This window comes from Saccopteryx bilineata, chromosome 2 (genome assembly GCF_036850765.1).
Source record: "Saccopteryx bilineata isolate mSacBil1 chromosome 2, mSacBil1_pri_phased_curated, whole genome shotgun sequence".
In the NCBI taxonomy this organism is placed as follows: Eukaryota; Metazoa; Chordata; class Mammalia; order Chiroptera; family Emballonuridae; genus Saccopteryx; species Saccopteryx bilineata.
The window spans coordinates 147,840,344-147,856,634 of NC_089491.1; positions in this window are offsets into that span (position 1 = coordinate 147,840,344).

The window sequence follows — 16,291 nt, forward strand, 5'->3', positions numbered from 1 at the left end:
TTAATTTTTAAGACAAAATTCTTTTTAGAGAAGAGAAAGAGAAGCAGAGAGGTGCAGGAAGCATCAATTCCCATATGTGCCTTGACCGGGCAAGCCCAGGGTTTCGAACCAGCAATCTCAGCATTCAAGGTCGACGCTTTATCCACTGCGCCACCACAGGTCAGGCAGGTTCAGGAAGTTATGAAAGGAGTAGATATATCCAAAGTCCTTGTTCTCAAGGTTAAGGGGAAAGTCTCTGTTCAGGGGAGATGCTAATACATAAGCAAATTAGACAATATCAGATAGTGACAAGTGTTATCAGTATGTAGTCTCAGGAATGACTAGAATGTACTTTAACTTAGAATAAAAGAAAAAACTTAAACTGAATCAGGTTTTATTTGTGTGTTATTGTGATTAATAGAGGACTTTAGGTCAGCAATGAGCCAAGAATAAGACTGTCATAATGTTTCTACTGCTGTCCTAGGGAAAGGAATACCGTATTCCAGGTTATGGGAGCTATTTTCTCCCACTGGCAATTCGCATCAGTGGAGTTTGGTGAAGATTTTTGTGAAGGTCACCTAACCTGTTTTCCTTGCGCTAATTCCATGCTTATCTAGCAGCTTTTTCTTTTGATTTCTTATTGCCTAGATTTGCCTTTTAAAAGATAATGTACAGTGCCAAAGACTGTTACAACTAAATATCAGTTTCTCTTGCAGAGTGTCTTTTTATGATTAATAAAATCACATTCTAGTTTATACCTAAGTCTTCTGAATTAAATTTTCAGAGACTGATCTCAGGCTGTCCTCCATTGTTGAACTCTTAAACCATAGACTGTGTGGGACCCTTTCTGCTGCTCTAGCCATTCTAATAGCCAGATGGTATCTCCACTTCTTTTAAGAATTAAGAAGTAGCTAATGCTATGTTGGTAATCATTATACAATATATAAGTGTATCAGATCAACATGTTGTACACCTTAAACTGTTGTACATTTTAAACTTAAGCAGTGTTATATGTCAATCATATCTCAATAAAGCGGAGGTGGAGTGGGGAAGAATTAAAAAGTTAAACAGGGACTACATCCTTAGCTTCTCAGCTCTTTTATAAAATGTCTAAATAATGAAAGGGCTTTTATTATAAAGAGACATGTGCCTGACCAGGCAGTGGTGCGATGGATAGAACGTTGGACTGGGACGCGGAGGACCCAGGTTTGAAACTCTGAGGTCGCCAGCTTGAGCGCGGGCTCATCTGGCTTGAGCCCAAGGTCACTGGCTTGATCAAGGAGTCACTCACTCAGCTGTAGCCCCCCACCCCGGTCAAGGCACATGTGAGAAAGCAATCAGTGAACAACTAAGGTACCGCAACAAAGAATTAATGCTTTTCTTCTCTCTCTCTTCCTGTTGGTCTGTTCCTATCTGTTCCTCTCACTGTTTCTGTCACACACACACACACACACACACACACACACACAAAAGAGAGACATATCCTTATCATATATCTTAGAAGACTAGCATCCATCTTTATAGTGATAACAGAGTTTGACTATTATAAATTAGTGAATAGCCTTAACATTTTTGAAATGCTGACCAGTAACTGTTAAAAAACAAACTCAATATCACTTCCATTGGTGGCATTCTTTGGTAAAATATTCTTAATCCATAAGTTAGTGGAGGAGTCATTTGTCAATATAACTTACTCCATTAAACATAACAGGAAACTGCCATACAATATTCTTCCTTAGCCAAGAAAGATCAATAATAACTCTGCCTTTAAATGTTCAGACCTGGCAACTGGCCAGGGAGCTCTGAAAATTCATCTGTCCTTAAAAATAATGAAAAAGCTGGCAAAAGTTGTTCGAATTGACTTCTTCAAAACTGGAAACTAACCAAGGAATTGCAAAACATTTATTAAAGAGAAATAGCTTGTAAAGCCAGTAGCCACGGCCACCTGACCTGTGCAGGTTTGCATTTGTTTCGGACAGACAGTAATGAAACAACAGAGCCAAGAACTGGTGGGCCATCATCTTTATCCTAGCTTGTACCTGGTGGGCAAGAAAAACACACAGTGGGAAAACACTTCCCTTTCCATTCAGGGCTCCCAAAGCCACTGACATATCCCAGTTTCCTAAAATCAAAGGTTTCTACCTCACCAGACTTTCACCTCTGTTCCCCATCTCCTCTCTGCACAAATTGGCTTCTCCTTCAGCACTCCGCCATCTCTGCTGCTTTTCTACTCCTCCATGTGGCCTCTCTCTGCTCTCCTTTCTCTGCTCTCTCCTCTAATGCTAATCTCAGGAACCGAGAGAGAGAGAGAGCAAGCTTCCAATCTGCCCCATTTTATAGTGTAGAAATCAAAACCTTTAATCCAATATAAAAACAAGGAAGTCTCTGATACAAAGTCACTTAGGGTGGGAAAGGCTTAGTCTTAAAACTAAGCCTTAGGATATAACAACCCTGCCTGCTTACAGCCTGTCCCCCACACTCAATGCAAACTAAGCGAGCAAACCTATATATCATATTTATAAACTTATTTGACCAACACAGCTGAATCTCAGAAGGACAAGCTTGTGGCATATTATCTTATCCTGATCTCATTTCTTGCTCCTGAGATCAGTGATAGCCTTGAAAAATAACAGCCTGCATTCTTGGTGCCAGAGGGAACAGAACAAGAGCTGGAGCTTTTTCAAAACCTTATTCTGAAAGAAATATAAGTATTTGATCCCTCTGGTGGGTCCCTGAAGACCCCATTGAAAGGCTTATTATCTTTGTGTTCAAAGCCTCTCTGGAGTCATTAGTCAAAAATTTACAGGCAGATATTTTAATCACAGCTTCCTGAGGTGATAAGTAATAGTTGGGATAAACAAGAGGCTAACCAAAAAGCTTAAAAGGAAAAGCCAGGAACAAGTTCATTATGGCATTGAAAATTTCCAACATATTTTTGGGAACCTAGAAAGCCATGAACATGTGCAAGGCCACACATGCTCAAAAAACAGACCTGAGAGGGCCCTAGGCTTTACCTTTGCCTGACCTTCAGACTCCAGACAAGAAGTAAAGACAAGGCAGAGTCCAAACTGCTGTTGAAGCTGTGTCTTGATATGTATACAGAGCCGCATGCAAATACTGGGAGACTTATTGGTTACAGATTTTTAAGGAAATCTGTTCATTCATTACCTGATGACTAAGCTAGGTAGAGCCTTCAGTGGCCATATCATAAAGAATACAGACTATAAAATTAGTTTACTTAAGTCACTAAATAGCAATTAAAACAATTAGCAACCACAGCAAAACTGGGGAAAGGGACAGAGTCTGATTTCCAAAGTTGCCACATTATATTTTTTAAATGCTCAGTGTTCAACAAAAATATACTAGACATGCAAAGAAACAAAGTATAGCACATACCCAGGGACAAAAAATATATATAAAAACTACACCTGAGGAAGTCCAGATATGCTTACTAGACAAATGCTTTAAATCAGCTATTTTATTTATTATATTATTAGTTTGTTTTTTTTTTGTATTTTTCTGAAGCTGGAAACGAGGAGAGACAGTCAGACAGACTCCCGCATGCACCCGACCGGGATCCACCCGGCACGCCCACCAGGGGGCCACGCTCTGCCCACCAGGGGGTGATGCTCTGCCCCTCTGGGGCATTGCTCTGCTGCGACCAGAGCCACTCAAGCACCTGGGGCAGAGGCCAAGGAGCCATCCCCAGCGCCCGGGCCATCTTTGCTCCAACGGAGCCTCGCTGCGGGAGGGGAGGAGAGAGACAGAGAGGAAGGAGAGGGGGAGGGTGGAGAAGCAGATGGGCGCTTCTCCTGTGTGCCCTGGCCAGGAATCGAACCCGGGACTTCTGCACGCCAGTCCGACACTCTACCACTGAGCCAACCGTCCAGGGCCATTAGTATTATTTTTTAATGTAGTGAGAGGAGGGAAGGCAGAGGCAGATACCTGCATGCACCTCGACCAAGATCCACCTGGCAAGCCCAACAGGAGACAATGCTGTGCCCATCTGGAGCCCTTGCTCCATTGCAATTGGAGCCATTTGCGACTGAGGCAGAGGCCATGGAGCCATTCTCAGTGCCTGGGGCCAACTCGCTCCAATTGAGCCATGGCTGCAGGAGGGGAGAAGGAGGAGAGAGAGAAGCAAGAGGGAGAGGGGTAAAGAAGCAAATGCTTCTCCTGTGTGCCCTGACTGGGAATCGAACTCAGGACATCCACTCATGGGCTGATGCTCTACCACTGAGCCAACCAGCCAGGGCCTAAATCAGCTATTTTAAACATGTTTAAAGAGCTAAAGGAACTCATGTCTAAAGGACTAAAGGAGAGTATGAGAATAATGTCTTACCAAATAGAGAACATCAATAAAGAGATGTAAATTATATAAATGAACCAAATAGAAATCTTGAAGTTTGAAAAGTACAATAATAGGAATGAAAAATTCACTATAAGTGCTTATCAGCAGATTTGAGCAAACAAACCAAAAGAATCAACAAGCTTGATGATAAATCAATTGAAGAACAGAAAAAAGAAAACATGAAGAAAAATAAAGCAGGACCTCAGAGACCTGTGGGACACCTTTAAAGTTACCACCAATGTATAATGGAAGTCCCAAAAAGAGAGTCAAGGAAGTTCTAGAAAGATTATTTGATGGCAAAATAACCCAATACTTCCCAAAATTAATGAAAAATGTTATTCCATGCATCCAAGAAAGTAACAAATGCTAGTAGGATCAATTCAAAGACATCCACTTCATAATCCACATCATAATCACAGACAATTTTGAGGGCAGCAGGAAGAAGAGCCTCAGCAGGTACAAGGAATCTTCAATAAGATGAATGGCTGATTTTTTATTAGATGCCATGGAGGCCAGAGGCAATAGGATGTTATATTCCAAATGCTAAAACAAAAAGAATGTCAATTAGAAATTCTAACAAAGCTATTCTTCAAAATTGAAAGAGAAAATAAGACATTCACAGATAAAAGTTGAGAGAATTTCTCAGAAGAAAGTATGTCCTATGAGAAAAGAGGGAATCCTTCAGGCTGAAATTAAAGGACTACCCAAATCTACTGGAAGAAATAAAAAGCACCAATAAAGGTAACTGTGTAGGTAAATATTAAATACATTATAGATATGTGTATTTTTTTTGTTTCTTATTCTTTTTTATCCTATCTTATTTTTGAAATATTTATAAATCTATGTTGGTGGGCACACAATGTATAAAGATGTAATTTGTATGATAATCGTGGCACAAAGGAAGGGGTAGGACACAGCCCAATATAGGAACAAAGTTGCTGTATACTATTGAAATTAAGTTGGTATTATTCCATACTAGATTGTTACATATTAATCCAAGGGCTCTACTAAAAAGTTTACCTTAAAAATATGATAAAAAAGAAATGACAGGAAATTAAAATATCACACATGAATATATCTATTTTAAAAAGAATGCAGTAATGGAGGAAATGAGGAATGAAAAATGGCATTATAATATATATAGAACATAAATAGCAAAGTGGCAGATGTAAATCCTGCCTTCTCAGAATTACGTAAATGTAAATGGGCTAAACTCTCTAAGCAGAGATTGGAAAATGGATAAGAAAATACACAATCCAACTATATTCTGGCTACAAGAGACACACTTTAGATTCAAAGATGGAAATATGTTGAAGGTAAATGGAGAAAGATATACCATGCATATGGTAACCAGAAGAGAGTTGGTCAGCTAACTCTAGACAGTGAGAAATATGGTAGTTATGTTTTAAACCACCACACTTGGGAGTACTTTATTATGCATTAGTATGGTAGCAGTGCATAACTCATTCAGTCATTTAGCCAGTAAATGGCAGCATCACACACATACATGTGAAGACATACAGATATGACCCATGTTGTCTTATCCATACAGTGGGGTAATAGAAAACTAAGAAATTAATTTAACTCCTGTTAATGACTTGCCTCTTCATATTAAGCATCCAGAGTTCTATAGGGCAGTGGGTTTGTTTGTTTGTTTGTTTGTTTTTGTGACAGAGAGACAAAGAGGGACAGACAGGAAGGGAGAGAGATGAGGAGCATCAATTCTTCATTGCAGCACCTTAATTGCTCATTGATTTCTCATATGTGCCTTGACCTGGGAGTTATAGCAGACCAAGTGACCCCTTGCTCAAGCCAGCAACCTTGGGTTCAAGCTGGGCTGGTGAGCTGTGCTCAAACCAGATGAGCCTGCCCTCAAGCCAATAACCTCAGGGTTTTGAACTTGGGTCCTCTGTGTCCCAATCTAATGCTCTATCCACTGTGCCACTGCTTGGTCAGGATATAAGGCCATAAGGCATTGTTTTTCAACCTCTGGTCCATGAACCATTGCCTGTCTGAAGGTTGAAAAGCATTTCAGTACAGGCAGTCCCCAGATTTCGAACAAGATAGGTTCTGTAGGTTTGTTCTTAAGTTGAATTTGTATGCAAATTGGAACAGGTACATTTACCTATTAAATGCAACTTAGATGTTTTAACACAGTATTAATTTTTACATTTCTGTGCATATAAATACTTAAGCATTTTCAAACCTACAGAACCTATCTTGTTTGTAACCCGGGGCCTGCCACTATCTGGGACTTCAGTGTGGCCGAATCCTAGCAAGTGCATATGGTGGTGCGTCAGCCCTGGCAGTTGAGTAGAGGCTGGTCTTGGTCTTTCCAGAGCAGTCAGCTGAATGAGGAGCCCCATTGGAAGACACTCGCTGCTCTGAAGGCATCAATACTGGAGTCTCTTGTGAGAGACACCATGGTGTGCAGAGGGCAAGAAGCTGTCAGTGCTAGTGATATTTGCCCTGGCCAGAAATCCAGTGCTGGAGACCAGGGCCCCTGTGCTGCACCTACCACTGCTGAATGCGCACCTTTCTCCACTGTTCAAGGTCAATTTCTCACTCTTTTATTCACTCAACAAATAAAATATCCACTATGTTACACACATTGTCCTAGGATTGAGGATGCAGCAGTGAATAAACCCTCGTCCCTTACCCCCATTGAGCTTGTATTTTAGGGTACAAACAATATATGCATGTGTGTGTGTGTATGTCAGAGAAGACCTCAGAGGACACTTGAGCAGAGACCTGCATTAAGTGAGGAGAAAGACATGTAGCTGTTAGACCAGTGATCCAGTGTGGGAACAGCACTCAATGTTCCTGAGTCAGCAATGTGCTTGGTCCTTGAGGGTGCAGCAAACAGTTGAGCTCACGCAGACTGACCAAGAAAGGAGGAGAGAGCCATAGGGTCTAGTCATGCAGAAGGTAGTGGGCAATAGTAAGGACTTCAGGTGTCCCCAAACTACGGTCCGCGGGCCACAATGCGGCCCCCTGAGGCCATTTATCCAGCCCCCACTGCACTTCTGGAAGGGGCACCTCTTTCATTGGTGGTCAGTGAGAGGACCACTATATTTGGCAGCCCTCCAATGGTCTGAGGGACAGTGAACTGGCCCCCTGTGTAAAAAGTTTAGAGACCCCTGAGATGTTATTTTATATGGTATCACAAATCATAACTACTATGTAACAGCACACAGTAATACTCATGAAGTTTGTCGACTGAGTGGGAGGACAATTTATTCAGTTTACATTTATTGCAAACTGCACCAATCATGGCTACCCATGAATCATTTATGGACCTAGGATTCCTAGGTCCACCTAGTGTATCCAAATCTCTGTGCTTTTTGTAATGTATGGCTGTCTAGCACATGTGAAGAAAATGTGAAAAAAAGATACATCAAACTACAATAAGCACCACGGGCACATTATTTTATTGAAATAGTTCTGAGTAAAAATGCCTTAGAGAACTTAACTTTTTTTTTGTTTGTATTTTTCTGAAGCTGGAAATGGGGAGAGACAGTCAGACGCCCGCATGTGCCTGACCGGGATCCACCCGATACGCCCACCAGGGGGGCAACGCTCTGCCCACCAGGGGGCGATGCTCTGCCTCTCCGGGGCGTCGCTCTGTTGCCACCAGAGCCACTCTAGCGCCTGGGGCAGTGGCCAAGGAGCCATCCCCAGCGCCGGGGCCATCTTTACTCCAATGGAGCCTTGGCTACAGGAGGGGAAGAGAGAGACAGAGAGGAAGGAGAGGGGGAGGGGTGGAGAAGCAGATGGGCGCTTCTACTATGTGCCCTGGCCAGGAATCAAACCCAGTACCTCTGCACTCCAGGCTGACGCTCTACCACTGAGCCAACCGACCAGGGCGAGAACTTAACTTTTAAAAAGTTTTTAGCCTGACCAAGCAGGGGCACAGTGGATAGTGTCAGACTGGAATGCAGAGAACCCAGGTTCAAAACACTGAGGTCACTGGCTTGAGCACAGGCTCAGCAGCTTGAGTGTGGGCCCACTGGCTTGAGCATGGGATCATAGACATGACCTCATGGTCGCTGGTTTGAAGCCCAAAGTTGTTGGCTTGAGGCCAAGGTCTCTGGCTTAAGCAAGGGGTCACTGGCTCAGGCTGTAGCCCTCTGTCCAAGGCACATATGAGAAAACAATCAATGAATAATTAAGTTTCCACAATGAAGAATTGATGCTTCTCATCTCTCTTCCTGTCTGTTCCTATCTGTTTCTATCTCTCGTTAAAAATATTTTTTTAAAAGGTTTTATTTTATTTTTATTAATTTTACTAGGGTGACATCAATAAATCAGGGTACATATGTTCAAAGAAAACATGTCCAGGTTATCTTGTCAATCAATTATGTTGCATACCCATCACCCAAAGTCAGATTGTCCTCCGTCACCTTCTATCTAGTTTTCCTTGTGCCCTCCCCCTTCCCCTTTTCCTCTCCCTCCCCCAACCCGTAACCACCACACTCTTATCAATGTCTCTCAGTCTCGTTTTTATGTCCCACCTACGTATAGAATAATGCAGTTCTTGGGTTTTTCTAATTTACTTATTTCACTTCGTATAATGTTATCAAGATCCCACCATTTTGTTGTAAATGATCCGATGTCATCATTTCTTATGGCTGAGTAGTAATCTATAGTGTATATGTGCCACATCTTCTTTATCCAGTCTTCTATTGAAGGGTTTTTTGGTTGTTTCCATGTCTTGGCCACTGTGAATAATGCTACAATGAACATGGGGCTGCATGTGTCTTTACATATCAATGTTTCTGAGTTTTGGGGGTATATATCCAGTAGAGGGATTGCTGGGTCATAAGGTAGTTTTATTTTCAGTTTTTTGAAGAACCACCATACTTACTTCCATAATGCTTGTACTACTTTACATTCCCACCAACAGTGAATGAGGGTTCCTTTTTCTCCACAGCCTCTCCAACATTTGCTATTACCTGTCTTGTTAATAATAGCTAATCTAACAGGGGTGAGGTGGTATCTCATTGTAGTTTTGATTTGCATTTCTCTAATAACTAATGAAGATGAGCATCTTTTCATACATCTGTTGACCATTTGTATTTCTTCCTGAGAGAAGTGTCTGTTCATGTCCTCTTCCCATTTTTTTATTGGATTGTTTGTTTGTTGAGTTTTATAAGTTCTTTGTATATTTTGGACATTAGGCCCTTATCTGAGCTGTTGTTTGAAAATATCATTTCCCATTTAGTTGGCTGTCTATTTTGTTGTCAGTTTCTCTTGCTGAGCAAAAACTTCTTAGTCTGATGTATTCCCATTCATTTATTTTTGCCTTCACTTCCCTTGCCTTTGGAGTCACATTCATAAAATGCCTTTTTTTTTTTTTTTTTTTTTACAGAAGGCATACCTTTTTTTTTTTAATTCATTTATTTTTTACATAGAGAGTGAGTCAGAGAGAGGGATAGACAGGGACAGAAAGACAGGAACGGAGAGAGATGAGAAGCATCAATCATTAGTTTTTCATTGCGCGTTGCAACACCTTAGTTGTTAATTGATTGCTTTCTCATATGGGCCTTGAACGTGGGCCTTTAGCAGACCGAGTAACCCCTTGCTGGAGCCAGTGACCTTGGGCTCAAGCTGGTGGAATTTCTTCTCAAACCAGATGAGCCACTCTCAAGCTGGCAACCTCGGGGTCTCGAACCTGGGTCCTCTGCATCCCAGTCCGACACTCTATCTACTGCGCCACCGCCTGGTCAGGCTAAAATGCTCTTTAAAACCAAGGTCCATGAGTTTAGAACCTATGTCTTCTTCTACGTACTTTATTGTTTCAGGTCTTATATTTAGGTCTTTGATCCATTTTGAATTAATTTTAGTACAAGGGGACAAACTGTAGTCGAGTTTCATTCCTTTGCATGTGGATTTCCAGTTTTCCCAGCACCATTTGTTGAAGAGGCTTTCTTTTCTCCATTGTGTGTTGTTGGCCCCTTTATCAAAAATTATTTGACCATATGTATGTGGTTTTATTTCTGGACTTTCTATTCTGTTCCATTGGTCTGAATGTCTATTTTTCTGCCAATACCATGCTGTTTTGATTGTCGTGGCTCTATAATATAGTTTGAAGTCAGGTATTGTAATGCCCCCAGCTTCGTTCTTTTTCTTTAGGATTGCTTTGGCTATTCAGGGTTTTTTATTGTTCCATATAAATCTGATGATTTTTGTTCCATTTCTTTAAAAAATGTCATTGGAATTTTGATGGGAATTGCATTAAGTTTGTATATTGCTTTAGGTAATATGGCCATCTTTATTATATTTATTTTTCTTATCCAAAAGCAAGGAATATTCTTCCATCTCATTATATCTTTTTCGATTTCCCTTAACAATGGTTTGTAGTTTTCATTATATAAGTCCTTTACATTCTTACGTTTATTCCTAGGTTGTTGTTTTTTTTTTTTGGGGGGGGGGTTGCAATCATGAAGGGGATTATTTTTTTTGAGTTTGTTCTCAAATGTTTCATTGTTGGCATATAGAAAGGCTATGGACTTTTGTATGTTAATTTTGTATCCTGCGACCTTACTGTATTGGCTTATTGTTTCTAGTAGTCTTTTTGTAGATTCTTTGGGGTTTTCGATGTGTAGCATTATATTATCTGCAAAAAGTGATACCTTTACTTCTTCTTTTTCGATATGGATGCCTTTTATTTCTCTGTCTTGTTTGATTGCTCTGGCTAGAACCTCTAGCACCACATTACATAAGAGTGGAGAGAGTGGACAACCCTGTCTTGTTCCTGATTTAAGGGGGAAAGCCTTCAGTTTTCTGCCATTTAATGTGATGTTAGCTGATGGTTTATCATATATAGCCTTTATCATGTTGAGATATTTTCCTTCTATACTCATTTTGTTGAGAGTCTTAAACATAAAATTGTGTTGTATGTTATCGAATGCCTTTTCTGCATCTATTGATAAGATCATGTGGTTTTTGTTCTTTGTTTTGTTGATATGGTGTATTACATTAATCGTTTTATGTATGTTGAACCATCCTTGAGATTCTGGGATGAATCCCACTTGATCGTGATGTATTATTTTTTTAATATGTTTTTGTATTCGATTTGCTAGTATTTTGTTTAGTATTTTAGCATCTGTATTCATTAGAGATATTGGTCTGTAGTGGGTTTTTTTTGTGCTGTCCTTGCCCGGTTTCGGTATGAGGGTTATGTTGGCCTCATAAAATGTGTTTGGAAGTATTGCTTCTTCTTCAATTTTTTGGAAGACTTTGAGTAGAATAGGAACCAAGTCTTCTTTGAATGTTTGATAGAATTCGCTAGTATAACCGTCTGGGCCTGGACTTTTATTTTTGGGGAGGTTTTAAATAGTTTTTTCTATTTCTTCCCTACTAATTGGTCTGTTTAGGCTTTCTGCTTCTTCTTGACTCAAACTAGGAAGGTTGTATTGTTCTAGGAATTTATCCATTTCTTCTAGATTGTTGAATTTAGTGGCATAAAGTTTTTCATAGTATTCTACCATAATTCTTTGTATATCTATGATGTCCGTGGTGATTTCTCCTCTTCCATTTTGGATTTTGTTTATATGAGTTCTTTCTCTTTTTTTCCTTGGTAAGTCTTGCCAAGGGTTTGTCAATTTTGTTGATCTTTTCAAAGAACAAGCTCCTTGTTCTATTAATTTTTTCTATAGTTTTTCTGTTCTCTATTTCACTTATTTCTGCTCTGATTTTTATTATCTCCTTTCTTCGGCTGCTTTTGGGTTGTCTTTGTTCTTCTTTTTCCAGTTCCTTAAGGTGTGAAGTTAAGTGGTTCACTTGGACTCTCTCTTGTTTGTTCATATAGGCCTGAAGTGATATGAACTTCCCTCTTATCACTGCTTTTGCTGCATCCCATAGATTCTGATACGCCGTATTGTCATTTTTATTTGTCTGTATATATCTTTTGATCTCTGCACTTATTTCTTCTTTGACCCATTCATTTTTTAAAAGTATCTTGTTTAGTTTCCACATTTTTGTGGATTTTTTTTCCTCTTTTTTTGCAGTTGAATTCCAGTTTCAATGCTTTATGATCAGAAAATATGCTTGGTACAACTTCGATTTTTCTGAATTTTCTGATGTTGTTTTTGTGGCCCAACATATGGTCAATTCTTGAGAATGATCCAGGTACACTGGAGAAAAATGTATACTCTGTCACTTTGGGATGAAATGTCCTGTAGATGTCTATCATATCCAGGTGCTCTAGTGTTTTGTTTAAGGCCAATATATCTTTATTGATTCTCTGTTTGGATGACCGATCTAGAGCCGTCAGCGGTGTATTGAGGTCTCCAAGTATGATTGTATTTTTGTCAATTTTTGTTTTAAGGTCAATAAGTAGCTGTCTTATATATTTTGGTGCTCTTTGGTTTGGTGCATATATATTAAGAATTGTTATGTCTTCTTAAGTGTCCCCTTAATCATTGTGAAATGACCATTTTTGTCTCTGAGTACTTTAGCTTTCTTGTAGTCAGCATTATCAGATATGAGTATTGCTATGCCTGCTTTTTTCTTGGATGTTATTTGCTTGGAGTATTGTTTTCCAGCCTTTCACTTTAAATTTGTTGTGGGTTTTTGGGTTTTTTTTTGTATTTTTCTGAAGCTGGAAACGGGGAGAGACAGTCAGACAGACTCCCGCATGCGCCTGACCAGGATCCACCTGGCACGCCCAACAGGGGGACGCTCTGCCCACCAGGGGGCGATGCTCTGCCCCTCCGGGGCGTTGCTCTGTTGCAACCAGAGCCACTCTAGCACCTGGGGCAGAGGCCAAGGAGCCATCCCCAGCGCCCGGGCCATCTTTGCTCCAGTGGAGTCTCGGCTGCGGAAGGGGAAGAGAGAAACAGAGAGGAAGGAGAGGGGGAGGGGTGGAGAAGCAAATGGGCGCTTCTACTGTGTGCCCTGGCCGGGAATCGAACCTGGGACTTCTGCACGCCAGGCCGACGCTCTACCACTGAGCCAATCGGCCAGGGCTGAATTTGTTTTTATCCTTGTTGCTTAGATGAGTTTCTTGTAGGCAGCATACAGTTGGATTTTCTTTTTTAATCCATTCTGCTACTCTGTGCCTTTTTAGTGGTGAGTTTAATCCATTTACATTTAGTGTAATTATTGACAATTGTGAGTTCCCTATTGCCATTTTATACATTGCTTTCTGTTAGTTTTGTGTCTTGTTTGATTCTTCTCTTTGGTTTTTCTATCTTTCATTTTTGTTTGGTTGTATTTCATATATCTTTCCTCTGTTGCTACCTTTTTTTTTTTTTTTTTTTTTTTTACAGAGACAGAGAGCGAGTGAGGGATAGACAGAGACAGACAGACAGGAACGGAGAGATGGGAAGCATCAATCATTAGTTTTTCGTTGCGCATTGCGACACCTTAGTTGTTCATTGATTGCTTTCTCATATGTGCCTTGACCGCGGGCCTTCAGCAGACTGAGTAACCCCTTGCTTGAGCCAGCAACCTTGGATCCAAGCTGGTGAATTTTTTTTGCTCAAACCAGATGAGCCCACACTCAAGCTGGCGACTCGGGGTCTCGAACCTGGGTCTTCCGCATCCCAGTTCGACGCTCTATCCACTGTGCCACCGCCTGGTCAGGCTGTTGCTATCTTTTTTAATTCATGTGCTTCTGTGGTGGTTTTTTCAATGGTGGTTACCATTAAGTAATGAAAAGGATTCCTACCCTGTTCATTGTAGTGCACTATCTTGTGAGTACTTTTGCACTCCATCGTCCTTTGCTACTGTTAATCTCCGTCCTCTGCCCTTTTTTTTGTTGTTGTCACAGTTTAAATTTGGTTTTATTGTGTTCTTGGTGGAGCTTTTACTTGTGGTTTTGTTTTGTTTTGTTCTTTTTATCTGGTTGGAAAACCCCCTTTAGTAATTTCTGGAGTGGGGGTTTTATGATAATAAATTCCCTCATCTTTTCTGTATCTGTGAATGTTTTTTTTTCTCCTTTATATTTGAAGGATAGCTTTGATAGGTATAGTATTCATGGCTGAAAGTTCCTCTCTTTCAAGACTTTAAATATTGGGGTCCACTTTCTTCTAGTTTGTAGAGTTTCTGTTGAGAAATATGATGATAATCAAATGGGCCTTCCTTTATATGTTGTATTCTTCTTTTCCCTGGCTGCCTTGAGAATTTTTTCTTTGTCGTTGGTTTGTGCCAATTTCATTATGATGTGCCTTGGAGTAGGTTTGTTGGGGTTAAGAAAACTCGGAGTTTTGTTTGCTTCTTGAATTTGAGGCTTTAGTTCTTTCCACAGGCTTGGGAAGTTCTCATCTATTATTTGTTTGAATATGTTCTCCATTCCATTTTCTCTCTCTTCTCCCTCTGATATACCTATTATTCTTATGTTATTCTTTTTAATGGAGTCAGACAATTCCTGTAGGGTTTTCTCATTTTTCTTTAAATTTTTGAGTCTCTTTCTTCTCTCTGTTGTGCCTCAAGTTGCTTGTCTTCTATTTCACTAATCCTACCTTCTATCTGGCCTGTTCTATTAGCTAAGCTTCTTACCTTTTTTTCAGCTTGTGTATTGAGTTTTTCATCTGTTTGATTTGTTTTTATAGTTTCAATTTCCTTGGTAATATATTCTTTGTGTTCATTGAGTTGTTTTCTGAGCTCCCTAAATTGCCTTTCTGTGTTTTCTTGTATATCTCTGAGTATTTTTAGGATTTCTATTTTAAGTTCTCTGTCATTTAGCTCCAAGGTTTCCAATATATTATATTTTTTCTCCATAGATTTTTCTTCATCTATCTGGGCTACCTCTCTGTCTTTTGTATCCATGATATTTGATTTCCTTTTCCTTAATGGCATTTGAGGGTGGTTTTGTTGATAGTATTAATGAGAATTAATAAGGAATAAAAAGTTCAAAAATAAAAATAAAAAATAATTAAAAAAATTATTATTCCCCCCCCTTTTTTTTCCTCTCCCCTCCTTGAGAAAATCTTGTGGTGAACTGTGAATTATATTGTACTAAATAGAACAAAAACTACCTATAATGGAGGGCCTGAGTTGGGGAGAAGTGATAAAGGGGCAAAAAAAGGTGGTATGGAACCACGAAATGGAAAAAAGGAAAAAATTTGGGTCAAGAATAAAATGATTTGCTTTTAGGTGTCGGTTGACTAAGAGATATGATGAGAGAAATAAGAGGGAAACAGGAAAAAGGGGGGGGGAATAAAAAATTACTCTTGTATTTAGTGGAGCAAGAAGTAGATAAAATGGAGAGCCAGGGTTGGGAGCACTGCTTGTGAGTTAAAAAAGCGAAGTAAAAAAACCCCGAAGTGCTACAAAGAAAAATTTGAGTCCCAAATAAAATAATTTGATCGTGATTGAGGATTGAATGAGAGGAAAAGTAAAGGAGAAAAGAAGAAACTAATATAGAGGGAGAAAAAAAAAAAAGAGGAAAACACAAAAGAATAAAAGGAGAGAGAGAGAGAGTTAAAGGTTTTGGAGTGCAACCCTCATAGAGAGAAAGGAAGAAGAAAAGATAATGGGAGATGTAACACTTATGGGTAGTGTAGTTCAAGGAGAGAAGAGAGTAAGACTGGCAGAATTAAACGACCAAATTGGAAGAGGAAGAAAATAATCAAGACAAGAAGATAAGAGAAAGAAATGAACAAATATAATAAAATGGGATAGGTTATAAAGTCTGTGGATTATTCTTAATTTTGAGAGGTTAACTTCATGCTTTTTCTTTTCTCTCCCTCTTCCTGCTCGGTGACTCTGTACCCCAGGTTCTGCCCCTGTGGCACGCTTAGGTAGAGGTTTGCAGTTGATAAGTCTCTATGGCGATGTCATATATTGGGCTTCAGTCTCGTTGGCAGTTGAGGCTCATTAGCATTTGCAGGCTCTGCCAATAAGAGAGTCCATGTTCCCGGAGCCTCTCTCCTAGTCTTTCCTTCCTGAATTAGCAGCCTGATGATCCAGCTATGGGGTTACTGCTGCCTCTACCTGGAGAGTAAGAGGCTC